Consider the following 14,944-nt stretch of genomic DNA (forward strand, 5'->3'; position numbering starts at 1 on the left):
TTGTAGGTAGGTATATATAAGCTTATGAGTATGTACATATGTAGGTACTTATGTCTAATGAGAAGGCATATGTAGGTACTTATGTCTAATGAGAAGGCAAGGTAAAAAGGAAAATACGATTAAGCAGGACTTATGTACGGATAATAGACAAGGGGAATATGTATGTATGTACGAATCATAGAAAACGGGAACAACATCTGTGCATATGCATCAGCATAAGCAATGCGGTAATAAAGGTGAATAACCTAATTCACGGTCACGATCATCCGATATTGCACAGTGTCATGCATCTGACCAAACAGTTGCCATATATCATAATAAAATTTTATAGAAATTAAGCATTGACTGTGAAACGCAAAAGACTAATCAGTTTGCAACAATACTTAGCTAAGATTTTATTTAGGCACAACTTGGACTGTGAAACCGGGCATTAGCCATACAAAATTCTATACCAAAATGCAAATAAATGAAATTTTTTTTTTGCATTTAGGAAATACATGCAGAAATCAACTCTGCGATTTCCTAAATTCCTCTGAAATCTCCAAAATTCGAGGAAGATTTACTGGAAAAGAATGCTTCATTGCTTATTTGTCTGACCATACATGTGTACGTAACTTTATTTATTTCACGGATTATATGTGATTTTTTCTTAAATTTAGAATATTGGAAGTCATAGATTCGTATAACTTTACCACAAATAATATAAACTTCAAACAACGCATTTTCATTTAATGTTTTTAGCAAGTGGTAGCTTTTGTTATGACAGCCTAAATCCATAAAAATTTAGAAAGAAATGTAGCGCCATCTACTGTAACATAGCCCACTTAGCGCCATCAACTGGTGGATAGCTCTTTGCTAATAATAAACAAATAATTTGCAATAAATAAATAATGCGACTATAAGGAGAGTTATAAACTATCCTATCTTTCAAGTTGGACCAAACTGCACACAGTGTTAAAAATTTCATTAAAATCGGTTCAGTAGTTTAGGAGTCCATCGAAAACAAACAACGTGACACGTGATTTTTATATATTAAGATATACTACTATTATAAAGAGGAAAGATCTGAATGATGTTTGTATTGAATAAACTCAAAAACTGATTTCAAAAATTCTGTCACCATTGGAAAGCTACTTTCACCCTGAGGAACATAGGGTATATTTATTGCTAGAATCTCAATCTCTTTCTGGAAATAGTTCTTAGGTGAGGGTATTACAAAGACTCCGTAATGGAGAATCTTAATCCGAAACTGAAAATCGTCTTGCAGAGTCGAGTAAAGAGCGCTTTCAACTGCTTGCTGAACAAAATTTCAAAACCTCCCAAATACGCGGTTGATGGTCTAGTATGGAGTGAGCAGAGGCTTGAAGAACAAATTATTAGAAATATACAAACTCGCACTAGGGAGTCGAACTCTGAGCGTTCCCAACGCCTTCATAATTAGAGAGAAATACATCAAAGACTAGAGGTCGTAATAAGTTTTAGCTCATTATAAATAAAATATAATTTCATGTCAAAGAGTCATATATGTATACCAAAGTGATCAGGGTGACGATTAGATTTGAAATCCGGATGTCTGTCCGTCTGTGCAGGCTGTAACTTGAGTAAAACTTAAGATATCTTGACTAAACTTGGTTCAAATATTCCTTGGGACCGTGAGAGGTTTGCTTTCGAAAATTTGTGAAAATACATAAATTGTCATAACTAAGCTGTAAATAAAGTTATAAAATTAAATTTGGTACAAAGGATCGCACTATGAAAGGGGATTTTTAATGTAATTTTTTTGGAGAGGGGGCGGGGCCACGCCCACAAATAGGTTATTTGTATATATCTCGTAAACCAATAAAGCTAAACATACCAAACTGTCTGCAGTAGTTTCCCTTACGTACCCCATCATACAACACTAAAATAGTGAAATAAGATAATTACCACGCCCACCTTCCCAAACAAAGGTAAAATTGAAAATTTCTAAAAGTGCGTTAACTCACTAACAAATAACATCGGAAGCCCTAAATTTAGCAGACGAAATGGTAAAAGGAAGCTGTACTCAGATTTTTTACAAAATGGAAAATGGGAGTAGCGTCGCCCACTTATGGTTCAAAAACCATATCTCAGGAACTACTCGACCGATTTCAATGAAATTCGGTCTATCTTGACACGCGTGGAAAATGGGTGAAATCGGTTTACAACCACGAATACTTTCCATATAACTCAATTTTGAATTCCATCTCATTTCTTCACTTTATAATATAGACATATGTACATAATGAACCAATTAAGATAGTGTAATAAAAATTTACTCAGCTACTGTATGTGATCAGTATCAGATCATAACTTGTGAAAAAAAAATTTGAAATAGAACTATAACTTTTCGAAGCCCGAATATCGAATATGAAAAATTCAGTGCCTTATGGTAATTTTTCATCGAAAATATCGGTAAATCTCTCAGATATCTTAAGTTAATTCAGAGGGAATCTTTTTCTTCCAAAAGTGTGTCTCTGTACCAAAAATGGTTAAAATCGGTTCATAAGTTCCCCTACCTCGTATATACCTAATTATAGGTTTTTCAAAAATATTCAAAAATGGCAGTTAAACATCTTCATGTTATCAAAAACATTTATGAACGACAACGAGACTCCCGTATCCGGGATCCAAATCCAAATTTTGATTTGTTGTAAGATTTGAACGAAATGAAACAAGAAATTCAGGCGTTGCCATTTATCACAATGAGCAAGACAAATGTCATATTCTCGCTCCTTATTTAGATATAAAGGCTACGTATGCGAGTGATGTTGATGTGACGATATCAACATCAACAAGAATTGACGATTTGTGTGCGGTAAAATGCAAAATGAACCCTAGCGATAATCATAATAGTAAACAAGTAAGGAAAGGCTAAGTTCGGGTGCAACCGAACATTTTATACTCTCGCAATTTATTGAAGAAATTTTATTAAGATAACATACAAATTTACCAATAAATTCGGCATAAAGTCCAATAGAAAAACGAAAATCGTCACATATAGTATATGAGGGCTGAGGTAATTCCTGAACCGATTTCATTCATTTTCACCAGCAAGGTACACTATATCCAAGACTATTTTTGGAACAGAGACACACTATTAGAAGAAAACAATTTCCTCTGAATTACATTAAGTTATCTGAAAGATTTACCCATATTTTCGGTTAAAATTTACCCTTAGGCGCTGAGTTCAACATTTCGATATCCGGGGCCTTGAAAAGTCATGGTCCGATTTTGACAATTTTTTCACAAGTGATGCCACGGATCATATACAGTATTTATGTAAACTTTTATTTCGCTATCTTCATTGGTTCCTAATATATATCTTATAAAGTGAAGGAATCAGGTGGAATTCAAAATTGAGTTATAAGGAAAGTAGTCGTCGATGCCACGCCCATATTTAATTTTGTAAAAAGATCTGAGTGCAGCATCCTTCTGTTATTATTTCTGTGAAATTTAGTGTTTCTGACGTTTTTCGTTAGTGAGTTAACGCTTGGTTATTATCCGATTTCAACTATTTTCATGGTGGTGGTGGGGTACATAAGAGAACCGACTGCAGAAAGTTTGGTTTATATGGTTAAATTAAATTACACACAAATATGCCCCTTCCTAGTGCGATCCTCTATTCCAAATTTTACTTATATAACTTCGTTTATGGCTTAGTTATGACACTTTATGTGTTTTTGGTTTTCGCCATTTTGTGGGCGTGGAATCCGGATTTCAAATCTGCTCGTCACCCTGATCACTTTGGTATATATGACTCTATATCTAACTCTTTTAGTTTTAGGTGGTACAAACAACGGTTATGTGAACAAAACTATAATACTCTCGTAGCAACTTTTGTTGCGAGAGTATAAAAAATTAGTATGGAATGCCAACGGTCTTGAATAATAGGGTGCAAAGCCTCTCACTACTTTTGGACGCACTCTGTTAATATACATATATGTACATATGTCCGAAAAACAATGAAAGACGTATATTCCGCTGATACAATTTATAATATTTGTCTTTATTCGATTTTATATGTTTTATCTAATTTTATATTTTAAATATTAGTTTTACATAAAGGTTGTCGATTTAATCAACTGCTTGCTGCGGATGGATGGTGAAAAACGAATGAATATATGTGAATCGGAACGCAGGTCGAAAAAGAAGAAATCGCGGGTATAATTGACGATCTTTTCTATTCTCTTTGGTGTGGTGTATGGTGTTGTTATGTGTGTGGGTGTGTTGATGTGACAGTCTTCTTCTGTTCTGTGGTGAGTGTGGTGAATGTTATGTATCAGTGGTGTGGATTTGGATAAATGTTGTGTGCCAGTGTGGTATGTTGATGCTTAGTGAGTGTGGATGAATGTTACAGTTGGGGGTTGAGTGAGACTCATTTAAACAGGTGTAAACCAACACAAACTGAAGATAATACGATTTCTGACTGAAAAAAGCATAGATATTATGCTACGTGTTACTAATCACCCAGATGGAATAAGCACAATAACCTTGATATAATATCTCCTGGTAAACCGACATACTGGCCCACTGATAGAAACAAAATACCAGACTTAATAGATTTTGTCAGAAATATAGATAGATCGCTTATAACAGCAGATACATGTACTGACTTATCTTCTGATCATTTTCCTGTGGTGTGTTTCTCATATTCAACATCTTACGATCTTTAACCTAAAATACAAATATGTTTCGTTAATTATTTTTGTCAGCATATATTAGGAATTATTTTTATACTCTCGCAACAAATGTTGCTAAAGAGAGTATTATAGTTTTGTTCACATAACGGTTGTTTGTAACACCCAAAACTAAACGAGTTAGATATAGGGGTATATATACCAAAGTGATCAGGGTGAAGAGTGGAGTTCAAATCCGAATGTCTGTCTGTGCGTCCGTCCGTCCGTCCGTCTGTGCAAGCTGTAACATGAGTAAAAATTAAGATATATTGATGAAACTTAGCACACTTATTTCTTGGCACCATAGGAAGGTTCTCTTCTTCCTCTTGACTGGCGTAGACACCGCTTACGCGGTTATAGCCGAGTCCAAAACAGCGCGCCACGTATCCCGCCTTCTGGCAGTTTGGCGCCAATTCGTTATTCCAAGCGAAGCCAGGTCCCTCTCCACCTGGTCTTTCCATCGTAGTGGAGGTCTCCCTCTTCCTCTGCTTCCACCAGCGGGTACTACATCGAATACTTTCAGAGCTGGAGCACTTTCATCCATTCGGACAACATGACCTAGCCAGCGTAGCCGCTGTTTTTTTATTCGCTGGACTATGTCTATGTCGTCGAATAACACATACAGCTCATCGTTCCATCGTCTGCGGTATTCGCCGTTGCCAATTCTTAAGGGACTATAAATCTTCCGAAAAACCTTTCGGAGAGGTCCTTACCTATCCTGACGGAGCTTTTGGTGTTGCTCAACGTCAGCTTACACAGCCGTATTAGTTTTGCGGGGATACCAAATTCAGACATCGCGGCATAAAGGCAGCTCCTTTTCGTGCTGTCGAAAGCAGCTTTAAAGTCGACAAAGAGATGGTGTGTGTCGATCCTATTTTCACGGGTCTTCTCCAAAATTTGGCGCATGGTGAATATCTGGTCTGTTGTTGATTTTCCAGGTTTTTTTTCTCCAATTTTCCAAGCTACACTGATAAGGTCCAATCAGGTTGTTGACGGTGGGCTTTAGTCTTTCACACAATACGCTCGACAGAACCTTATACGCGATGTTGAGGAGGCTTATCCCACGGTAATTGGCGCAAATTGTGGGGTCTCCCTTTTTGTGTATTGGGCAGAGTACATTGAGATTCCAATCGTCAGGCATGCTTTCTTCCGACCATATTCTGCAAAGAAGCTGATGCAAGCACCTTATCAGCTCTTCGCCGCCGTATTTGAATAGTTCGGCCGGTAATCCATCGGCACCCGCCGCCTTATTGTTCTTCAAGCGGGTAATTGCTATTCGAATTTTTTCACGGTCGGGCAATGGAACATCTGCTCCATCGTCGTCGATTGGGAAATCGGGTTCGCCATCTCCTGATGTTGTACTTTCACTGCCATTCAGCAGGGTGGAAAAGTGTTCCCTCCACAAACTCAGTATACTCTGGTCATCAATAACTAGATCACCTCTGGGGGTCCTACAGGAGTGCGCTCCGGTCTTGAAACCTTCAGTTAGTCGCCGGATCTTTTCGTAAAATTTTCGAGCATTACCTCTGTCGGCCAGCTTGTCAAGCTCTTCATACTCACGCATTTCGGCCTCTTTCTTTTTTTGTCTGCAAATGCGTCTCGCTTCCCTCTTCAGCTCTCGGTATCTTTCCCATCCCGCTCGTGTTGCGGTCGATCGCAACATTGCGAGGTAGGCAGGCTGTTTTCTCTCCACTGCGAGACGACAATCCTCATCATACCAGCTGTTTTGTTGGCTTTTCCGAAAACCAATGGTTTCGGTTGCAGCTGTAGGTAAGGAGTTTGATATGCCGTCCCATAACTCCCTTATACCGAGATGCTGATGAGTGCTCACTCGAGAGCAGGAGTGCAAGTCGAGTAGAAAATCGTTCGGCTGTCGGTTGTGATTGCAGCTTCTCGATATCGAACCTTCCTTGTGTTTGTTGACGTGTGCGCTTTTCTACACAGAGGCGGGTGCGTATCTTAGCTGCTACAAGATAGTGGTCCGAGTCGATGTTGGGACCACGAAGCGTACGCACACATATTTGTCATATATATTGTATAAAGTCCATTGAAAGTTGGAAACCATAATATTAGGTTAGAAGCACCAAGGTCCTCATGTTCGATATAGGGGGCCTTGAAAACCTATGGTCCAATTTTGGCGACTTTTAGAATGGGGCTGCCACACTATAAACATAGTATTTGTGGAAAGTTCTGCACCGATATCTTCACTAGTTCTTACTTTATATATTGTAAAGTAAACGATCCAGATCGTCTTCAAAGTTCTGGTATATAGGTAGTAGGCGTGGTTGTGACGCGATTTGGCCAACACACAACATATTATTGGGAGGTAAGGAAACTACTACAAACCAAGTTTCATTGACATCGGTCGAGTAGTTCCTGAGATATGGTTTTTGACCCATAAGTAGGCGACGCCACGCCCATTTTCCATTTTGTAAAAAAATCTGAGTGCAGCTTCCATCTGCCATTTCTTATGCGAAATATAGTGTTTCTGACGTTTTTCGTTAGGGAGTTAACCCACTTTTAGTAATTTTCAACCTAACCTTTGTATGGGAGGTAGGCGTGATTATTATCCGATTTCAACTATTTTCATGGACTGTGGTGGGGTACGTAAGAGAATCGACTACAGAAAGTTTGGTTTATATAGCTTTATTGGTTTGCGAGATATATACAAATAACCTATTTGGGGGCGGGGTCACGCCCACTTTTCAAAAAAAATTACATCCAAATGTGACCCTCCCTAATGCGATCCTATGTTCCAAATTTTATTTCCATAACTTTATTTATGTCTTAGTTATGACACTGTATAGGTTTTCGGTTTTCGCCATTTTGTGGGCGTGGCAGTGCACCGATTTTGCCCATTTTTGAAAGCAACCTCCTCAGGGTGCCACGGAATGTGTGTTCCAAGTTTCATTAAGATATCTTAAATTTTACTCAAGTTATCGCTTGCACGGACAGACGGACGGACAGACATCCGGATTTCAAATCCACTCGTCATCCTGATCATTTATATATATACTAGCTGACCCGGCGAACTTCGCCCCGCCCAATTTTTATTTGAAATAGTTAAAACGCTTTTTGAACTCTGTTCAAGGCCATTTATTTGTATGGAATGTTAATATATTCAGGGAATAACGTCTCTGATCAATTTAAATATTTTTAGCGAAGTTCGTTCTCTCCAACACGCTAACATGACACATACATACCTATGTATATACATATGAAACTGTAAAATTTTGAACTTAAACGATAAATTGATTTGAATCATTCGAATTCTCAGAATGAACATTTCCTCACTTTTAGATTTGCTGTGTTGTAGTAAACTATTCACTACAGTGAAATTATTATTTATGAATAAAGACGAAAACTTTAGTATATATCTGGTATAAAAATCCACGGGATTGAGATTTGAACTTGAGGTCAAAGTTTTTAAAATTATTGATGAAAATTTTCGTAGAGTTGATAATAAGCACAAATTTTCATAAAATAGTTAATTTTTGATTTTATATTCAAGTTTTTAACAAATAAGTTAATTACAAAATTGTTAGTTGATAACATGTAACATTTAATTTTATAATCTTAGGAAAGATAATTCTTAATTTTTAATAGTAGTATTTATTTTTTTGGATTATAAACATTTTAATTTAACTTAGCACTAATTGGTGCACAATATTTTTGGTTAAATTGTCTCGAGCTAACACATATAGATTTGATGGTTTTCCCACACGTGAGCATGCAACATATAATTGCCCATGGGAAAAACATGGATTATCCAAATCTAACCCACAAATGGAAATTTATTTATAATTTTACTCCATACTTATGTTGTGCTTAAGATAAAACAGGAAAAAAGTGTTTTGGAGTTCATACTTAGGTTATGCTTAAGCACTGAAAATGGGAGGCTTAAGCAATGCTTAAATAACAGCTGATTTTTGTTTTGAATTTGCTTTTAATTTTCAGTGACATCTTTCGTAGCGTAGGGCAAGTGTCCGTTCGTTTGCACTCAATAACAGCTTATACTTTTCCTTCAGTTCCCATAGGTGCTCCGACTCGCTAGTGTTGAAATTTGGGGTTCTTTTGTTGTTTTCATCAATTTTTGATATAATTTTCCTCGCAAATTTATGTAATGTCTGTTATAATTTAAATATTTCAAACATATTTTTATGAATGACATTTGTAAAACAAATGTTGCCCATAACGTTGCCATATATCATAATAAAATTTTATAGAAATTAAGCATTGACTGTGAAACGCAAATGACTACTCAGTTTGCAACAATACTTAGCTGAGATTTTATTTAGGCACAACTTAAGTATGGACTGTGAAACCGGGCATTAGCCATACAAAATTCTATACCTAAATGCAAATAAATGAATTTTTTTTTTGCATTTAGGAAATACATGCAGAAATCAACTCTGCGATTTCCTAAATTCCTCTGAAATCTCCCAAATTCGAGGAAGATTTACTGGAAAAGAGTGGCAGCATTGCTTATTTGTCTGACCACACATTTGTACATAACTTTATTTATTTCACAAATTGTATGTGATTTTTTCTTAAATTTAGAATATTGGAAGTCATAGATTCGTATAATTTTACCACAAATAATATAAACTTCAAACAACGCATTTTCATTTAATGTTTTTAGCAAGTGGTAGCTTTTGTTATGACAGCCTAAATCCATAAAAATTTAGAAAGAAATGTAGCGCCATCTACTGTAACATAGCCCACTTAGCGCCATCAACTGGTGGATAGCTCTTTGCTAATAATAAACAAATAATTTGCAATAAATAAATAATGCGACTATAAGGAGAGTTATAAACTATCCTATCTTTCAAGTTGGACCAAACTGCACACAGTGTTAAAAATTTCATTAAAATCGGTTCAGTAGTTTAGGAGTCCATCGAAAACAAACAACGTGATACGTGATTTTTATATATTAAGATATACACTATCACAAATTGATTAGTGAAGAAACAATCAACTACGTTTCGTTAAAATTTGTTTGAAAAATGCTTGCTGGGTAATCGTCCCAATGCACTTGCACGCCTAGTGTTCTTATAAGTACACAAACAAAGATTGATGTGTGCGTAGTCACTCTTTATTAAATCAAATTACAAATAAAATTCACAAATACTTATTTGATCTATTCAACTAATTCACTTGCACTTTGGTTTATGGGGTTGTCTCCGCACTAGTGCAATAACCTCACTGTCCCCTTTGTTGCTGTCCTTTGGCTCTGCCTGCCTTTGCTGCTTTGCCTTTGTTGCTCTGCCTTTGCTGCCGGCCTTCTGTGATGGCTGCTGCGCTGCTTTGCCTTTGATTTGCTCACTTCACACGTTTATGCTGTTTGGGCTTTGTGCTTTTGGTTTTTTTTTGTTTTACTTTTCACTGATCACTCGCGTTACTGCAGCTGCGGTATTGCTGCTTGCCTTTATTGCTATTCGAACAATATGGAAAGGCAGAGTTGAGCGACTGGACTCAAATTAACTATACAAAAGGACCGAGAAAGATTTGTAAAGAGAGCGTAACTGCAGCTACTGTATAGCTGCTTGCCTTTATTGCTACTCGAGCAATATATGGAAAGGCAGAGTTGAGCGACTAGACTCAAATTAGCAAGACGAAAACCGAGAGAGATTTGTTGACGCTCCAGACGTTGTTTGTGCGTCCAAGAAAATTAAATTTCGAATAACAGATATTGTTAGAATATATAAAGTGAAGTTAAATGACGAGTGCAAGGCGAGGTGTATTTATTGTTGTACTTAAATAAAGTACAATACAACCTGCAGTGTGCGTTGATTTTGTTAGTAGAGTGCCAAAAATAAGTTTCGGTCTCTACTTCACACCGCACAATTGGATTTGTACATACATAAATTATGTACAAATTAACTAAATTATTGCCTTATAGCTTGCAGAGCACAAGTCCAAAATATGTTTGGCTGTAACCTTGCGTGTTGCTAACTCAGGCGAATCAATGCACTTTCACTTTAAAAATTCAAATTGTTACCTGTAATCCGGCTCGAAGGACCAATGTTAGCTCAGGTGGTGGAGTACGGTGTGTTTCGTTTCGTATTTGTGGTTGGCCGTGGGGAAATAGAAGGCGCAAAAGATTCCACACAAAGTTTTCCAAAATAAAGAACAAATTTTCTTATAATAATTATAATTTTATTTAATATAATGGAATTTCACTTACCACGTCTAGATCGGCAGAGATGTCGCAAAAGAAAAAGAAAGAAGAAGAAACTAAGCAAGAGCGCAAATATGCGTTCGAATTAAAACTTCGAAAAAGCTTCGAAGTAGTGATATTTCTTCAAACACAGACGTGGCAGTGAAGTTAGGCGGGGGCGGCGTCAACACACCATAAGAAAGTTAAGTTCGAAGATGGGTGTAATCGTATCACTGCTACGCCCACAAAACGGCAATAACCGAAAACATATAAAAAGCTATAACTCAGCCATAAATTAAGCTATGGAAGTAAAATTTGGTATGAAGGATCGCACTATGAATGCCCATATGCCCATATGTAGATGTAATTTTTTTGAGGAAGTGGGCGTGGCCCTACCCCTTACTAAGTTTTTTTGTACATATCTCGCAAACTACTTATACGGAGGTAATCGGATTATAACTACGCCCACCTCCCCTAAAAGCAGATGTCAGAAGCCTCTAGATCGATAATATTCATCCCAACGTCGTGGCCGATAGATCGACAGAGATTGAAAAAAGCACGCAAAGAATTGACGGAGCTTAATGACGAGTCCACAGACATTTGGAGGGATAATATATTCGACAAATACGAGCAACGACCGGAGGAATTGAACGATCTAACTCTGGCCCAGTTTTGTGAAATTGACTAAACGCCATGTTATAAGATATACAAATTATAATATGTCAACCCAATTGGAAGAGTACAAAAGAGAGATGGGTGCTCTGCATATTCCCTTCCTCAACGAAGAGACAGAACTACTTTCAGAGTCAAAATTCCTTCAAATTTATGCAGACAATGAGAACATTATTCTAGAACGTCGCAAGGAATTCGAGTCCAACATCAACATTGAAGAAACTATGAGATTATGCGAACAGTTGTATCCTGAGAAAGAAAATTGTATGCTAGTAGATAATCAAGATGTTATGGGAGCGGTTCCTCAGCCACTTCCATTCGATGAAATGTACGCACATCCTAATTCAAACGTCAACGATGATCTCCGCTTAGCAACCTTGAGCAGACTCCAAGCAATTGCGAAGCGAAGAGAAAATTTAATGCCGAATGCACAATTTTGTGAATTTATGCGAACAACAAATACCGGACAACGACCATCTTATTACAGGCTACCCATCATTTAACATCGAAACAACTTCAACCATTCTTAATATTTTTGACAGGTCCAGCTGGATGTGGAAAAACTTTTGTAATTCGGCTCATCATGGAAATTTACAATAAATATGCAACCAACAACGCACACTGTAATGCATATCTCACATGTGCTTCGACAGGAAAAGCTGCAGTGGCAATCGACGGTACCACCATTCATACTGCTTTGTCGTTGTCCACCAGTAAAGATAATGCTTTGAGTGCTGAAGCCTTACACCAATTCCGATCATTGTTTCAACACATCCGCCTGATCATAATCGATGAAGTTAGTATGGTTGGAGCAGAGCTTCTGGAAAGAGTCGACAGGAGATGCAACTTTCGGGGGACTAGACATGATACTAGTTGGGGATTTGAGACAACTCCCGCCAGTGAAAGCTACACCAATTTTTAAACAATCGAAACATTACATTGGATCGCAAACTTGGCGTTCATTCAAGCTGCATAAACTCACACAAGTCATGCGTTAAGCAAATGTGGTTTTCTCGACAATTCTAACCAAAATCGGGAATGGGGATCGGTTAAATGATGAAGAACTTGCGTTAGTAGAATCAAAATTTGTGACAGAAGAATAAGCCATTAATTATGTCCTCACGGGATTCGGCTGGCATATTCTAATGCCACGGTCGACAAATATAATCAACTCATCTTGGCAAATCATCCAGATCAGATCACATCCACTGGCACCAGCTTGTGGGATGACAATTCACAAGTCGCAAGGAGGAACTTTCAATGAAATTGTTTACTATTATGAAAAAGTTCAATCTCAACAGTTAGTTTATGTCGCACTGTCAAGAGCTGTTGCCATTGAAGGAGTTTACATTATCCCAGTGAACAAACAGAAAAAATTTGATCATGGCATTGGAAGCAATGACAGGTCATGTCGCGCTTTGCGAGATGAAATAATAAAATTACGTCGAAACTCAATTGTCACCTTAGAAAAAGAATTATTCGAGTTTCTTAGCACAAGAAAATGTTTATCAATAATATCATTCAATTGTCAAAGTCTTCGTGCTCATGTTGATGATTTCTCAGATAGAGTGTTTAAACAGTCAAACATCTTGATGTTATCAGAAACATTTATGAAGGACAACGAACCTCCTGTATCCGTACCAAATTTTGATTTCGTTGTAAGATTTCAACGAAATGAAACAAGAAATTCAGGCGTTGCTATTTATCAAAATAAACAAGACAAATGTCATATTCTCAACATCAACATGACGATATCAACATCAACAAGAATTGGCGATTTGTGTGCGAAAGAATGCAAAATGAACCCTAGCGATAATCATAGTAATAATAATAAAAAATTGAATTTAAGTGCCATTTACATATACATATGTCACCAAATTCATCGATGAGAGATATAAAATTGTTCATCAGTATAGCTTTATTACCGTTGTCAACTGCAGGTTCGCAAACTTTTGCAGATATTATCGGAGAACCAGTAGAGTATAACGAACAACCGGTACTCCTTACCGGAGATTTTTATGTAAATTTCTCATTGCCAGAATCTGAACCATTACTGGCATTCCTCAGAGAGAAATTTTCATTAGAAATGATCAATGGAAGAAATGATCCTACGACAAAAGGAGGTACGACTATTGCTGCGGTATTCGCGAGAAATATAGATAAAATAGATGTAAGACATTTCATATCGTATTTTAGTTATCATATTCCAATTGTAAATATTTTAGATATCAATTCGTCAGAACCCAGAAATGATAATTGATTTGGACTGTGGTTTATAAAATGTGCATAATAAATATATAAAATGTGAATTTAAGAAAGTGTCTCTCGCTAGTTTTCTTTCCTACAAAATGATATCCATTTCTTGGAATATCACTTAGAAGTATAGCTTCATCCGCGCGTAGGGACTCCACGCTCTCTTTTTTTTTGTTTATATATACACTATCACAAATTAGCAACAACAGCAACATGTTGCGCAACAGCAACATTATGCATAAACATACATATGTACATGTTTATATGTCATTGAACAAACACACAAACTTACCTTTGTATATGCGTGCACGTAAGTTTGTCAACCACCAAAAATCAAAAGCAATGTTCTACAATAACAACAAGCGCCAAAAATTTATGTCGATATGCTTGCATGCTCATACATATTTACAACAAGCCGTTTTACTACCAACAACGCAATGTAGCGTCGCGCAGGCGGCCATCAATTTTTCGACACATCAAATTTTACAGAGTCGTTTCTTCGCAGGACCAGGCTCAGCCAAAATTGGCTCTTCGTCAGCGATTTTTAAATCTACTCCTTGCTAGCTCTTTTTTTTCGCTACTGCGTTGCATTTCGTTTCTCCTTAGTTCCTGGAGGGCAATTGCGGACCATGTTTTTACTTTATTCCACACTATTTTACATTGTATCATGTGGTGCACAATATTTTCTGGAGTTACGCGTTCTTTTATAAGAATCTCTATTTCTGTTCTCTCTACTTCGTACTTTGGACAAGTAAAGAAAATATGCTGAACACTTTCTCTCCCGTCACCGCAGAAGGAACAATCGGTTCCGTCATCGTGGCCGTATTAGAAGAGGTATTCCCACCGTGTTTTCTTTCCACCAAAGTTTTCACGTTTCCGATTAACTTGTACGTCCATCTCCCTTTTTCCGTCATGTCCCAGCGGCTCTGCCACTCATATATACTTTTCAGCCTTTCTTCGTTACGCTCTTCTGTTGTTAACCGTCTTCCAATGTCTCTGGATTTGTCGTAAGCTCTTTTAATTTCCATTGCCATTATATCGGTTGGTATGATGCTCGCTATAACTCCGGATGCTTCATGCGATACGGTGCGGAATGCCCTAATCACCCTGATTGCAGTTAGTCTAGTCACTGATCTTGCTTTCTTAGCATATGTATTAATCT

At 37.2% G+C, this 14,944-nt stretch overlaps 1 protein-coding gene across 8 annotated transcripts in view; it reads left to right on the top strand.

Moving 5' to 3' along the window:
• Nucleotides 1–14,944, top strand: part of LOC128923552 (protein rtoA-like) — a 2,411,103-nt gene that overhangs the window by 1,063,515 nt on the left and 1,332,644 nt on the right. The gene's annotated exons all lie outside the window — the stretch shown is intronic.

Source organism: Zeugodacus cucurbitae, chromosome Y, assembly GCF_028554725.1.
Source record: "Zeugodacus cucurbitae isolate PBARC_wt_2022May chromosome Y, idZeuCucr1.2, whole genome shotgun sequence".
Lineage (NCBI taxonomy): Eukaryota > Metazoa > Arthropoda > Insecta > Diptera > Tephritidae > Zeugodacus > Zeugodacus cucurbitae.